Here is a 16079-nt window from a genome sequence, read left to right on the forward strand (position 1 = left end):
AGTGGCATTTTTGTGAAAATGCTTAGTTTTCTATCACATGTATTAATGCCAATATCTCAGCCCTCCATTAATATATCAAAAATCTTTTATTTTTCATGTCAATTTTCGTCCCGCTTTGCGATTTAAAAATTATGGGAAAAATTCACTTTTTTGCGATTTCCAATGAGCTCTGTAAGTCAAATTTCTAATTGCGATGCTGAACCGAACCATGCAAAATATTCAAAAACAATCCCACAGAAATAAAAAAATGTATGGAAGAATTGCAAAAAGTGTAAAAATTGCAATTTGTAGCATGAAAAAGTCATTTTTAAATAAATCACGTTTGGGCACCCTGGAAACAATTTTTTAGAAACTCGAAATGTACTACAAAATTGCTATACCTTTCAATTTAGGGCTGAGCACCATAACTTTTTCAACATCAATTTTTTTTTGGGAAAACCTAGTATGCAGCCTCCTCCTATGCATTTAGGAATACTCAAAATGTGTAAGTTCTCTTTTTCCCTGTCAGCACATATCTTCAGATATGACACTAAGTTGGCAAACTTACACAAAAATCAGTTTTTGTTCCCAAATTAGGCAGACTGCTTCAATCCGCTCAAATTGCATCTGTTTCGCAGAGGGGTTTTCCTCGGCCCTCAGAAAATGGCTACAACTTTCATCATCATTTCATCATTGTACGATGACGTCGCCACCGTCACCGGGACTTTGACAGTTCAGGAAAATAACTTTTCGGACTTAGGTTTATTTTCGATAAAACCGAAAGCGAATTTTTTTTTCTAATACTTCTCGGGATTGAGCTAATGCAATTGAAATTTATTCATTATTATTGAGTTTTCATGCGCTTTATAACAGAATCGTTCACAATCTTAGTGAAATCAAAAAAAAATTTCACCAATCCAACAATCACAATCTATCTGTACTGTCAAAAAAGTGGGATTATGCCGCTTCGTGCAATGATCTATTCATGATTTGTGCAATGTAAGAACAGTAACAGACGACATAATACGCGACTCGTCACGAAACAAAATACTTATGGTTCTTACAAACATTTGTAAGAACCATAGGTGTTTTGCCTCGAGATGCGTCGCATGTTATGTCCTGTGAACTTTAAAATAGCTGAATTCATATAAATGCAATATTTATTAACGTAAAAAGCGATTATATCTGAAATTGTGACAGTCAATACAAAATTAGTTTATATTAACCCTGAAAGAAAGATATTCTGTGTCAATTTGAGTCCTCACTTCTAAAAACACTAATGAACACTGGTTTTGCCAAAAAGCTTATGCTAGAAAAAATTAAAGAGTTTTAAACCACTCCTGTGAATTTTGGTGCTGCTAGTGAAAGTAAAAGTTTTCCCGATTACTCTGCCTGACGCGCTTCTACATACACTAGGGGCACCAAAATTCACAGGAATGGTTAAAAACCTATAACCTTATTGGTGCAACTGGTTTAGGGCTACATTTTCTTTCACTTATGTCGATCAGTGTAATATTTCCCTTTTTTTTGACAGTGCGTCAGTTTTTCTCGTTTTTTTCTAAAACAATAAAGAAATATTGAAACCCGAATTCTGATTCTTGTTGTTGTTTTTTCTTCTATAGGGGGAGATGTTTTGTTAGTATTTACTAATATTTATTCAGATTTAATTTTGTGTGTTCTGCCAAAAACGATGCAGCTGTTTGTTGTTTTTCATGTGTTAAAACCGTGATGATTCATCAAGAATTTTTCGATAAAAACTTTCATTTTCAATTATTTAAAAGCCGTGAGTCAATTTGACGCATGATTATGTTTCTACGGAGATCAAAATATGATCATCTCTCCAGAGTTAACACCTATATTTTTACATTCAATATTTTTAGTAAAATATTTCAATACAAAAATCTCAATATTATGTCAAACCAGGCTCTCATAGATATCTACGATATACATAATTTTCAAACGATGACAATTTTTTTTAAACTTTTGTACAGTATCGATTGGATTGCTCAAAAGCTCACATTTTCATAGAATTTATAACCTATTCTTGATAAAGAATGCAAAGATTAGCAAAAATAGTTATCAGTAGTGTTCGGAATAGTTATTAAAAATAGTTATCAGTAGTGTTCGACATCGGAACGAAAACGTTGGGTCCGCGTTCCGGTCCGGTAAAAAATCGGAACTAGCTCGTTCCGGTCCGATTTGGGTCCGGTCCGATTGGCTTCGTTCCGGTTCCGGTCCGAAGTTTGGTCCGAAGTCCGGGTACAAAAGTTCCCAGTTTTTTCGAAAGCGTTATTTTAGTGAAAAAATTATCATAAAGACTTTTATGCATGTTAAAAAGTGTTTGACTAAATCCGAATAATACAAACTAAATTTTGCAATTTGTTTTTCTATTTTTTTTAATATATTTTTTTTCTAATTGATAAATTTGGAATGTAGTAACAAAAAAGGCTGGTTCCACAATTTTGCTAGCTTTGGAACATTCATTTGAGCCAATATTCTAGTAAAAGTAGCTGCCGGATTCTTTTCCTATTTAGTCTGTTTCTGCGTGATGTGACGAGGTCCCGCCCCGAAGAAAATTTGTTTTCGAGTGGAACACTCGACGCAGAAACACACAGGACGTCTCTTGCCATTAACGACAGGTTCGGAAATCTTACAGAATTGTCCTGAATGATGAAAAGAAAATAAATAATACCATAAATGAAACAAAAATTATGTATATGGGTCAGAATTCATGAAACGAATTTTAATGATTTTCCAATTTTCACTGAATTTGAGTAGTTTTTAAGTTGTTATTGTCATTTGAAATTTGGGCCAATATTTTTTTAAATGAACATATCTTAAAAAATATTGCATCGATTTTGATGAAATTTTCACAGCAGATGCATCCTAAGGTGTAGTTTCTGAAAATATTTCTTTTTGGGCGAAAAGATATTTTTTCCAATACATAGTAACTATTTAAAACAATATGTTGAAAAACTATGTTCTGGGGCACTGAAAAATCTAAACAAAATCACACGTATTTTTGATGAAATTTTGAAGCTCTCCTGAAAATTTAGAGTTAGTGTTATTTTTTATTCAAAAGATATGGGTTTTTTAAATTGGTGCCACAAGGCATTTTCAAACAAGAAACAAGAAGCAGCAAGTAGCAAGCGGTATTACTATTGACAATTCCAGTTCAGTTTTGTGCTAAACTCTGTAAGGTTTGACCGATTTAATGATGAATGCCCCAAAAAACTCACAAGTCTATGCCCCAAAAAACTCGCAAGTCTAACTACACACTTTGCAAAAAAAAAACAATGCAAAATTTAGTTAGGGAACACCGTACAGAACACGTACAGAGCACTTTTTGGTACGGAAACGGGAGAGACTGAGTTTAGGGGCGTTTTACGCTTGAAAATGCGTTGCAGCATTAAGGTTAAAACCCCATAACTTTTGAACAAAAAATAACACCAACTCAAAATTTTCAGGATAGCTTCGAAATGGCCGATGGCATTCAATTAACAGGGTAGCCAGAAGATTTCCAATTTCAAATTCCCGGTTTTCCCGGTCAGAAATTGATGTTTTTTCCGGTTTTAAAACGCATAAACATATAAATTCAACCACGTTCATTCATTGACAAAACAAATTTGTGAGAGAATTTTGTTTTTAATATAATTATTTCATTTCAAAACCCTCAAAAGAGGCTACTTCGGCCAACATCTATTTGCTGTTGATTTTTCCACTTTTCATGGCTGAGGAATGCAACTCGGCCCATTGTGTAAATCCTAAACGAGATATTATCTGGTATTATCTTGCGTCTAGTAGAAAGGGCACACTTGGGGCTTTTCGAAACGTGTAACGTGCAGAAAATATCATTCTCTCAAAATTTTCATTATTTCACTCAGCAAAAATCAAAATATAATTTAAAATTAATCTGTGCTTTATGTTTCAGAATATTTTCACATTAATTTTTAATTCATTTTGAATCGTTCTTTGGAACAATTTTCTGTCATTTTAGACTTACGTAAATTAGCTACTGGTTTGATTAACCTGTTTACCTAAAGCAATATTTTAACTTTCTGCACTTTCTGGTTGAGGTTTTCGACGTTTTGTAGAGCTGGTTTCTGCTTTTTCAAACCTTCAATATATATTTTTACAAATGTGGAATTTAATTCAAAGTTGTTTTGGCTGCTGTTGAGATTCGGAAACGACAAATCTTTAAAATAATTTTCTATCATTTCAAGCCTTGTGAAAAATTCATTAATTTTTTTAGCTTTGTTACGGATTTTGGCCTTATTCAAAGTGCCTATTTAAAAATAAAATATAAAAATTCATTTTCCACTAATTCTAAATTGTATTTCAAATATAATTGTAGATTTTTTTGAATTCAATTTGGAATCTGTTCTAGGGTTTCTTTTTCTGATTTCTCGTCTGACTAACATTTAGCAATTTTTTTAGCTAAATTCCCAATTCTGAGTTCATTTTCCTCTTTAAAACCTAATTTTAAATTGAAATGACTTTAAATTTTTTTATTGAATTGACTTTAAAAAATTATTAATATTTTTTTTTCTTGTTTCCTGATAACTTGTTCATAGTCATTTTTAGTTGATGATAGGAAACATTATAGTTATTTTTCAGAGTTTTTGAAATAATTAGAACACATTTTTTTGGCCCCGAACCGAGATAGTTTTTCGCCTTGCCTGAATCTGCAATGATAGCCGTTTCTGGAAATTTTAAATTTGTTCAAGAATAATTATAAATATAAAGATATAAATATAAAGAAATAATTTTTGCATTTTTAACCTAATTATTACCCATTTTTTAGTGTTTACACACTTTTCTAGTTCAGTTTTGAAATTGATTTTAAATTGATATTATTAGTTTCTTTTAGGCTTCAAAACAATTTTATTGCTACTTAGAAACAATTTATTGCCCTTTTGAGCTGAATAAGAAGATTGTTGATTGAAAAATTTTCGACAAAAATCTATTTAAAAAATTTATTTTATTGCTTTTATAATATCATTGATTTTTTTTCATGTTTTTGGTGAATTTCTGACTTTAAATTAAAATTTCATTGCTGACTTTTATCGAAGAACTTTAGAAACATTTGAACATATTTTTTATCTTTTCTAGTCTCTGTAAACGTTTCATGGCAATTGTGAGCTGAATTATGAACAATTGTGTGTTTTTCTGTCGTTCAAAATATTTTTTCCGTTTTCTTAAGGATCTCTTGAGGCTCAATTGTTGTTTTGACAATATAGAAAGGACTAATTTGATACCATTGTTATCCTTACGTGGTATTGTTCCAGGTTTATTTTAGGCGAATAACTTCCGCTATTTCCCTTATAGTTTTGTTTTTTCTTTATTTGAAAATATATCTTTCTGATTTTGGAGGAGTATGCAAGCAATTTGAGAAAAAAAAACAAAGACAGGCTCTGCATTTTCAAGGTCCTAGAATACTATTTCATAAATTTTGAATTGAATTTTATATTATTTTCGTTGCCTCTGGTTTTTGAAACGCAAATTGTCTTTAATTTCTGGCCTCAAGTCTTTTTCTCAAGCGGATTAAAGCTTAGCTCATTACCGGTGGAGGAAAATCAGTTTTTACCTCAAACAATGAACTTTAAACTATTATTAACCTTTCCAGGGCTTTGTAAGTTTTTGTTGACGATTTGTAACCTAAGATTCAAATCTTGTTTCTTTTTAAAGAATATTTTTACATCAATTATGAATGATTCGGCACATAGCTTTGAAACAAACTCAGATATAAATGACATTAGACGTTGATCCTGTAAAGTGGTGGTTGTTTTGATGTTTGATCACCACTTACTGTTGAAGGAACACAAGAAGGAGGACATATAGTGTACTGAACAATTGCGGGGCTAGTACAAGGATCCTATTGACTCTAACGGTCTTCTCTCTTAGCTGAGATTCTAACGTATGACGATTGGCTTGTTACTCCAGCACCTTACCCCGAGACCAAGTAAACTGCGAGTCTATCAGTTGTTCACTAGTTTCGAAGTGATAGCAGGAGCATAATTGAAATAGCAAACAAAATACACAACCAATGTCTTTCTAATTTTATAAGAACCATGTGATCAATTGAAGCATATATTACAGGTTAAAAAGGCGAGCAAGGCCATATGGGTTGACTTTTAATAAAAGCAGCGAAGAAAATCAAAAAGGATGAAAAACTTGCTGCGTTCTATGACCTAAATTGATTTTTTTTTCACCGAATTTAGGTCCGTTCCGAAGTCCGGATGGCTCCGTTCCGGTCCGGTCCGGAAAAAAATCGGACTTTGAAGGTTCCGGTCCGATCGGACTTCGGACCGGACCGGACTGGACTTTTACCAGACCCTACCCGATCCGATGTCAAACACTAGTTATCAGGCAACAACGGTTAAATCATACTAATTGGTGTTCAATATATTGTTATTTATATCCAGAAATCTTTCTTTGAGAGTATATCTCATTTTGACAGCCGTACTTTCATGAAATAACAATAAATATATTAAGCAAAGCAACAAACAGGTGATCGCCTTTCCTTCTATCATCAGAAGTCATTCAAAAGATGTGATAGGACATACGTTACGTCATATTCCAGATAAACGAAACCGTGATTAAATATCCTATACATAGGGTTTCAAATGATGCTTAACATTATAAAACCATAAGAAAACCTTTGTCTTGATTATTGCTGGTAGCAAAAACTCAAAACTAGAATCAGCTGCCATTTTCGCTAAAACCAACACACACAAAAAGAAAACCGGAAAGAAACCGATTTTGTTAATTAAGCCACCAAGTTTTAGGATTAACATACAATTAGCATACACAACTAAGTTCGATCAAAATTCAGCACGTTAAGATAAGTAGTTTTTATTTTTTTATTTTTAACATTTAAATTACTAAACATCCTAACTGCATGCAGTAGAAAACAAAACAGGCTCCGAAAATAGCAGTTGAAATCGGACTATCTGAATGCTACTGTACTATTTGTATGCGTGGAATTCTACAGATCATCACGAATTCAATTAGCTTGTATTAGTGTCCAACGAAAAGCGACATCATGGACGCCGGATTACACGACTCCGCAAAATTATATATGCCACCGATAGTGAACAAAGCACAAGCGCCACGTTGCCACAATTTTCATAGAGCTGGGCGTATGGTTGACCACGCCTCTTTCAGCATGGCTCTTGTATGTTTGCATGCACACCATGAAACTCTAAGCGGACGAAATAAACAAAACGAAAAGAGGCAGCAAACGACCGGCAATAGGTATGCTCAACAGCACTTGACGTTGGTTGTGGTCTTCTTTAGGTACTCTTAAATGTTACATAGTTTTTATTGCAAAAGCTGACGGATGGTCCTCCAATGTAATATTCCAAATGGAAAAATAGCAAATATTTTTCACTATTCAATATTTATTTATGGCTGCATATTTCATAAGCAACATGTACAAATTACAATGCTTTTCCTAACACCTTCGTTTTATCTGTTTCTATTTTTATAAATGAATTTAAAATGCTTTCATGATACCACTGATGAAGCTTAGTTGTATTATTTCACACGAAATAAATGCACATCCAACTGATACATTCTCTAATTTCGACTGGGTTCGTGTTGGGTGGCCACCTTATCTTGGCAACCGTTAATTGCGGGTTGAAAGGATTTCTCCATTTGTATTCAAATTAATTCGTTGCGCGACAGAAAGCGCCAGTTGTACTGGCTCGAGCGACGCTACTGTTCATATGCAAATGAGTTTCCATGAAATCATGAACCGGCGACCCTTCTGCGACGGTCGGTCGTGCGTAGAAAATTCTTGGAAATTTGATTATATCACCCTTCAGTTGAGAAATAGAAACACACTAAAGGAACATTCTGTATACCCATTTGCATTAGGTAACTTTCCCAAACCTTCGCCTCAGTGATGCCAAGAAAAAAAAATACCTACAGGGATGTCTGATAAGGGTATGTATAAAAAAAAATATGGTTCAACAACTGTGTTCTCAACAATGTAATTGGCCCCAGGGTGCACAACTTTCTTCGTATTCAAATGGATTGTTGAAGCAAAAACTACACAACCCGACGATATGACAGATAACCCGAAAAACGAGAGCGAAACTTTTAAATTTGGCATGAATTTGAAACATAAACAGAAATAAGAAAATGCAAAATAGAGCGTCTTCTGGCAAACGGTTCTTCACCAGGCCATAAACTCCAACTGAGATATGGTAACAGCAGCCAGAAAAAGGGTTGATAGGTGCCGAAACCGAGCAGACGGGTGATGCAAGAAGGAGAATGAAAATATTTTTATTATTTTATGCTACTTTTAGAATCGTAAATCTTTTTCGCTGGCCTAACAACGGACGGCAACAACAATGATGCAACGGTAACCCCTTACCGATTTGGTTCGATTTCCAGCTGTGTCGGTTCTAGATCCTGCCAAGAATGCAGATCAATGGTTACTTCAGGTCACATCGCAACTTTTTCGGCTGCTATGGTTCTCAAAGAGTATGAAGCACAATTATTTTTTCTTGAGGACTTGTAATCAAACACAAACAAATTTGTTTAGAGGATCAACTGAGAAAAAGTGACGAAACTAATCCAGTAATAAACAAATAAAGTCTAGCAGAGCTGAGCATGTTATGGCTTTTCTAAAGTTTCACTTCAACATAAACAATATTGAAAAATCAACGTTTCTCACGATATCAACTTTAATTTAGGCCATTCAAATTCTCCTTTGGAAACACATATTCGAAACATTCAATTGATGACCTCGCAAAATGTAGATACCAGTAGATTTTGTGTGTCACGAATAAACGTACAGATACGTTATATTTTTTTCAGGAAAAGAACTAATACTTAGTTTTTTCGCTTGAATTTCAAACCATGTTTCTCATTTTTCTTCAAGGGAACATACTATATAACTACTGTATGAATGGTGAGCAAAAAAATTAAATATGAAGTAAAGACAAATTACTAATTCCATAAGAAACTTTAGATTTTTTACAAGATTTTTCAGTACACCGTTTTTAGTTATTCGAACATTCTAGCTCGCATTGGAAAATAAATTGTAATGCATGAAAAGTTCAGGTGCTTAAAACACAAAAGTGTACGTAATATCCTTCAAAAATGGATAGAAAACTGTAATACTTTCCGCGAAACATCATGATAACTTTTAAATCATTATGTTTCGTGCTTTAGAAAACCTATTTTTTACTTAATTTATCCTAATGAATAAAATGTACCGAACACCGTATAGATTATTGAAAAATATACACAACAATAACAAGACTGCATAAAATTATCTAAATCCTCGTTATAAATAAGTGCAGTCAACGTTTGGTTGAACAGCAAATATTTTATACACAGTAGTCGTTGTTGTTAGGTGGGCTTATTCCATCCATAATATATAAAGTATGTCTGGAATGTGGAAAAAGGTTGACAATATGCTTCTTCTCATAAAGAAAATTCAAAACAACACAAAATGTAGATGCAAGCTTTAAACAATTAAAAATTGCAATACGTATTTTTCTGCAAAAAATATTAATATATTGCTCCTAAATATTGTATAATATTGTAAACTTTTCGAGCTATGGTACCATATCACCTCGATTTTCAACAAGTCAAACTGAATAATAAGATCAAAACAACTTTTTGTGAACTTGATACGCAGATTTCACGCGATTAATATGCGAAAACAGTAACATTTAATTGATGTTTATGTCGGACAAATAAACACACTCGGAGGTGTGAAATGTCCGGTTAAGCAGTCACAGTTCACACAAACTTGGCCTCGCAGTTCAATCTTTAAATATTACTCGAGAACCGGTTTCATCTCGAAGCCATCGAGAAACCATTAGACTTCTGCCAAGGGATTCTGAAACCGGTTGTTCTTCATCATAAAGTGATCATCACCTAGGCGACCACAGAGTCAGGATGACCTCAACGTGTATGTCACGCAACCTTTGCGGTGAGGTTATGCAAACTGAAGCATATTGAGTAGAGCTAGATTTCAAAATAAAACCAAGTCGACTTACCTACACAAAAAAGTCAAACAGTATTTGTTTAGATACATTTTCGCGATGCTGGTTCATTCTACCCGTAACGATAAACTCCGTTCGTGAATTTACCCATTATGGTAATCAACATTTCATTTCATATGTTACGCATTCTCCGTCTCAATTTATCCATGTTTTGAAAAACATTCAGTCTCGCCGGCAATCCGTACATCATTCACCGTTCCTGCAGCGGATTATTGGCGTAGAGTGTAGAGCAGTCACTTTTTTCATACATTTTTCCGAAACACGCAATACCGAAAATGGAAATGCCGTAAAATTGCAAATTGCATTCACACACTGCACTTGAGCACATGCACACACGCGAACCGGAACGAGTAGAGGGAAATCCACAATGTAGCACAAATTATGCATGCTCCGTGCTCTTGGCACCCCTTGGATCCTTGTGTGGAACCAATTTGCCTCTGACACCATACTTTATTCAAATAACTGCCTTGTGTTGAGCAACCGGTTGAAAATTTGCACAATATTCCGGACCCACACGCGCGACGCTAACCGTCTATCTGCGAAGATTTGTATGTTTTCGGTATCGGTGCTTTCACGCTTCACGCGGCGAATGTCAAGTACTACTACAATGTATTTGTTTGAACACTAGACAAACTACTTCATGCAAAGCACAGATTTCAATCTTTGACGGGTTTGCCCAACACCGGTACAAGTTCGCTTATTTTTTGTCCGAAGGCCTTGCTTAACGGCTGACTGAACCGATGATGCATCCTCCTTAGCAATGTGATCGTTTCTTCCATAGCGAAGAATTGCGGTTCAAAACAGATCGAAGAAAATATTTTCCCCTTTTTTGAAGATCTTCGTCGACGCTTTTTCTCGATCCTCCACCTTAAAATGTTGATCTTCGATTCAGTCGTTCATCATTCACGATCGTTGCGGTGCAGCACTCGCGGAGCACTCTTTGGTCCATCTTGATCCTTGAACGAGTTTTCAGTCAAGTGTCCACCAATCACCCCCAGAACAGTGTGGACCAGCCAACTGCCAGCGTGTGTCAAGTGTGTGTGACAAGTGTGAGCGGCTAGAAAAAACTGGTGGTGTGTCGAGCTCGTCACCGCTGTTCTTGGAATTGAAAGTAGATTGAAAAAAGATGCTATCAGAATGAAAGACTTCTGATAGAAAACTGCCCAAAATTTGTACCACACAATCTTTCCTACAAAACAAAAAAGCTATAAAGTTTCCTCCTCGGCTCGTTCGGCGGTACATAACATAAAAATTCGTATGTATTTTCCCGCTCTCAACGTTCGCTTTCGAGTTTGTATGTGTATCAACGTGGAACAAACCGTCCTCGTCATCAGCTCCGATCGGAGTGAGTAGAATGAATGCTTAGGGTTACACGATGCCTGAGTCCTCGGGAAAGAAATAAAGTAACATTTGCCGTTTGTCGGGTTTACCAACGTTGCCTGTAATGGACGACCGGGAGCGTGGATTTTAGTGGTGGCAACGTCCCGCAACGATTACAGGGAATAAAATTACTGCTCGAACACCGTTGTATGTGGCAGCTGTATGTGTGTCATCTCGTGTCTTGATGGAACAACTCTTTCGATCAGCGGTTCGGTGGAATATATCTCTTTCATCCAGAAAATTGTTTCAACCAGATGTGCTATTTGTTATTTTTTTTTTTTTCAGTAGCACTGCAATAAGTTAAATTATTGTGTACATGATTAAAATATGGACGTTGTTATAAATATCAGATATGCAAATGCGTGTTATGAGACACGGACAAAATTGAACACATTAATCGTATACAGTGAGGCAAATCTGAAAATAATCCAATAATTACTTGAAAGTTTTGGTTCCTGAATTCACATCTAATTTATACTGTACTCACGTATGTTAGGTTAGATTGGATATTGATGAAACACTAGAAGCACTGTTAATAAAACATATCTATCTCTAAAAAAAAATCCAAAATCTTTCATAATTTAATTTATTATTTTAGCTTATTCTTACTTACTTTTCATTAGCCCACTTTGTATCAAGCACCAGACGCCCGAATATACCCAAGACTTCATTAAGAGTTAAACGTTCAAACGATGAAAAATTTGACCCAGAGATTGTTTACCTTAAAAAAAACCCACTGTCAGTTGGATAGTCTCTGACATCAGGTGTCGAAACATTAACAAATAATTCCTTGAACATTGAGTAAAATAGGAAAGGTTGCCATAGAAATCTACTAGAAAGTAATCTGAATCTCTTGAATACATCTTTAAAATCGTAATTGTAAGAACCCTTGAGTTCAAATTAAATTTACATGAACATCGTTTTAAAACATGTCTAGATGTGTCTTTTGACTGTAAAAACACAACTTTTGTTTTAAAACTAGCTAAAGAAATTTTATTTTCAAAATATTTAAATTAACCAGCGATTAAACTATTATTGTAAGCAAACATAAATACATTCAAATAATTTGTGTTAGATTTATGTATATTACTTGTAAATCTGTGCTTATTTCAAAACGCAAGCAATTAAAATCCACTCCCACAAAAGGTTACATTGGTAAAAAGGTTTTGAACTCCTAAAGAGCAAGAAATAACCGATTAATGTAATTCCAATTCCAATGACCATTGACCAGGGAAAGGTTACCTATAATCCAAAATATGATGTATGACAATTCGTCCGTTTCATTCGTACGCTCGGTTTGAAAGGCATCGTAACGTGGTACGCGTATCTCTGCAAGCTTCTACACTACTACAGCGATGTGGCTGATGGCCGTGCTTACAAAAAGCACCTCGAAGCAGCATCAAGCCAAGCAGCAAAGGCATAAAAGATAGCAGCATACTCCGATTGGGTATCCGAACGTAAATTATAACTTTTTATTAGATTTCTGACGAAAATATAAATGCTCCTACGGCTGCTTGTTGTGCTGTTCGTTTCCATGTTGTTTTTCTCCCTCTCTTCATTCGTCCGGAATCGCTCGAACAACGTCCCTTATAAAAGTTAATGCTTTTTTCGGCTGTGTAAGTATTCCTTTACAACGGTATGAGTAAGGAAAAGTACTCTTACTCTTCGGATAGCTTTATGTTACTCTTTTATTACAATTTTTATTTTATATATGAAACTTAATGATTGCAAAGCTCGAAGAGGGGTGAGCAAGAAATGTGCTGCACTGCAAGTATTCTTCATTTCATCTCAACCTCACCTCGGCAACGCGGGTGGATCATGACTTCGCGTATGAGTGTGCATATGTGAGATGGCTGGTGGTCACCAAATTGACGCATGGCAACTGTCGTTCGGTCAAGTTCACCATTTGCTGATTACCTGTTCCAACCATGTTGGACGACTGTAGATTGAGTGCTAGTAATGACAGCATGCATGCTCTACGGAATGATTAACACAGGCAAGCTATGCCGTCGTAAACCTGTCAGAGTTGAACAAATGAACTCAAGAACTGGACATAGCCGAGAATTCCGAACTCAGTTCAGAGTACATGATTCTGTTGAGCATTTGCTTTTATCCCAAATACGAAATGCACAATTTTCAGCATTAATCTCAACATTTCCAATGCATCAGAAAAGAGCCAGGATGCTGGAAACCTTTCTATGAAAGTAGGCTGACCAGATTTTCTCTTAGAATAAACGTGGTAGGGGGAATGAGGGCATAATGAGCACCCTAACTTGGTTGCTGATTAAAGCATGGAAAACGACAAAAATTTTAAGCTCTGAAGACAAAACTTGAACTAACTATCTGTAATTAAAGGTACACTATTCACAAATTGAAAAATTTATCATATAATGGTGAAAAACACAAATTAGATTCATGCATCAAAAACTAGCAATCAGTCGATGTGTGGGGCACAATGAGCACCCACGGGGTATAATGAGCACTCTTATAGAACATATCTTGAAACTGTGTCGAAGTACAACTAATGTGCCAACGTTTGTCGCGGAATGCCGTGATACTTGGCGGCTTGTTTCGTGAATGTCCCGTCGTCGCGCCTTATGGTGGCCAATGCTGCCTGCAGTCCCTTTTTCTGACCGATTCGGTCTCAAAGATTTTCTAATATATGTGCGCACCATCACTGTAAACAAACACTGACTATGGAAACAGACAAACTCACAAGTCTACTGAGATGAATTTCAGGTAAGTTTATGTGACAAGGTGTGCTCATTTCACCCCACCTAAAGGTGAACATTTCGCCCCTATCGAATTAGTTAAAGTTAACATGAGATTTTAATACTAATTATAACTTAAAATCAAAACTTCAATGGTGGTGAAATTTGGGGTACGACCCATACGTCATATTGATGTGTCTTCATACTTAATTGAGCCATTTAAACGACCGTAGAAGCTTATTTTGTAGTGCGCAATAATAATAATTTTTCCATCATCCGGGAACCAAGTTGATTTTTTCAATATATTTCCATATTTTAAGCAGACAAATCACTTCTGTTCTACATAAAGAGATACTGTAGTAACTACGGAAGAGTTCCACATACCATATTGTATTAAAACATGCGTAGTTTCGCATAAAAGAGGGGTGCCCATCTCGCCCCGTGTGCTCATTATGCCCCTAATCCCCCTAAATAGGTTTAGAAAACGAAACACATGGGAAGATTGATTTTCAAAAATTTTTACTAGTCAAAACATACAAACAATTACATTGGTCAGCACAGGTTTTACCTACGAGCTCGAAGCTGTTTAAACATTTCAGTGAGCTTTTGGTGCCCCTAGCATGGATAGAAGTGCGTTGAAGGCCGCATAGTAATTGCTAGCCTGGTTAATCAGTAATCGCTAATCAGGTTCATCAGATTACAACTTTGCAACCGTTTCTGTGAATTTTGGTGCCCTGAGCTGAACCGGAAGTGCGTAATGTCTTCAGAGTCTTCGGTAAAGTTTTCCCGTAAGCAAACTTAGAAGCGACGAACCAGCGAGTGATTACTCTGCGGCCTTTTGAACTTCTATCCATGCTAGAAGCACCAGAAATTCACAGAAACGGTTAAACAACTACATTTTTTTCTGTTTAAGCTCGTGGGTAATTTTATTTTCGGCTTTTATCGACCGACGCTATTCAGTGCTTTCAGTGGCTTGCTCAACATTAACTGTATGCTTATATTTGTGGCAATTAGGCAATTTGGCTAACAAATAACATTGCTCTTATGGCCTCGTTTTCGTCAGTCCACGGCAATAGAGAATGTGCTTTGCAATGGCGCGGTACTGCCAAGAAGGCACAACATGTACTCAGTAAAAAAAGTGGAAAAATTAAATGCAAAGTGTTTTTTGGAAAATGTGTGAAAGAATGAATCCAAAAACGGTGGTGAAAAGACAGGGCGGTTAAAAATAGTCAATAAACGGTATTGTCCCGTTCGAAAAGGTACGTCTGGTCAGCCTACAATAAACACAATATTATATAAAGTTAATAAATACCCAACGGTATATAAATACAGACAGTGAAGCAAGAGCAAATATTTTCTCAACAAAAAATATTGACAGTTTTCAAAAAAAAAAACAATATTTCAAAGTTTAGCCTCTATAGAATATTTTTAAAACTGAATGAATGTATGGCCAAATAGGATAAACTAGACAAAGTATCTAAGAACAAACGTACACTGTGAGAACCGACACACATTGTCAAAGTGTAGTTTTTTTGATTTATATTGGTGGCGCATCTATTCATTCCTTACATTTCGAGTTACCTTTTAGTTAATTACTGTCAAGATACACACACTGCTAAGTTAATTCTGAAATAATTGCTTCGTGATTTTAAAAATTTATGACGAGCAATTACTGCCTGAAAGCATGTCACGTTTGAAGTTAACTTTTTAATTGAAACTTGCTCAACAATATGCATATGTCTAGCAAATCAACTACAACAAGTTACTATACCAGAATTGAACTAAAGAGCGGATCAAAAAAATGATTGCTACTTGAGTATTGGATGAATTCCTAATTGTGTGAAATTTAACCCTAGAAAGATAGTCTGCGTCAATTTGACTCCTCGCTTTCAGTGACATTGTCCTCTTCTTTTTAAAATAGTGTAAAGCCGTTCTCGTTTTACAAAAAACTGAATTCTGGTATTTGTTATGTATCGATGTT

The 16079-nt window shown here is 35.4% G+C and overlaps 1 long non-coding RNA gene across 1 annotated transcript in view; it reads right to left on the bottom strand.

Moving 5' to 3' along the window:
- The window catches only part of LOC129733950 (uncharacterized), a 155491-nt gene extending 144339 nt beyond the window's left edge, over positions 1–11152 (bottom strand). Inside the window, exon 1 of the long non-coding RNA XR_008729745.1 lies at positions 10002–11152. This is a non-coding gene — a long non-coding RNA (uncharacterized LOC129733950). The remainder of the gene's footprint in view (positions 1–10001) is intronic.
- Positions 11153–16079: the final 4927 nt, after the last annotated feature.

Source organism: Wyeomyia smithii, chromosome 1 (assembly GCF_029784165.1).
Source record: "Wyeomyia smithii strain HCP4-BCI-WySm-NY-G18 chromosome 1, ASM2978416v1, whole genome shotgun sequence".
In the NCBI taxonomy this organism is placed as follows: domain Eukaryota; kingdom Metazoa; phylum Arthropoda; class Insecta; order Diptera; family Culicidae; genus Wyeomyia; species Wyeomyia smithii.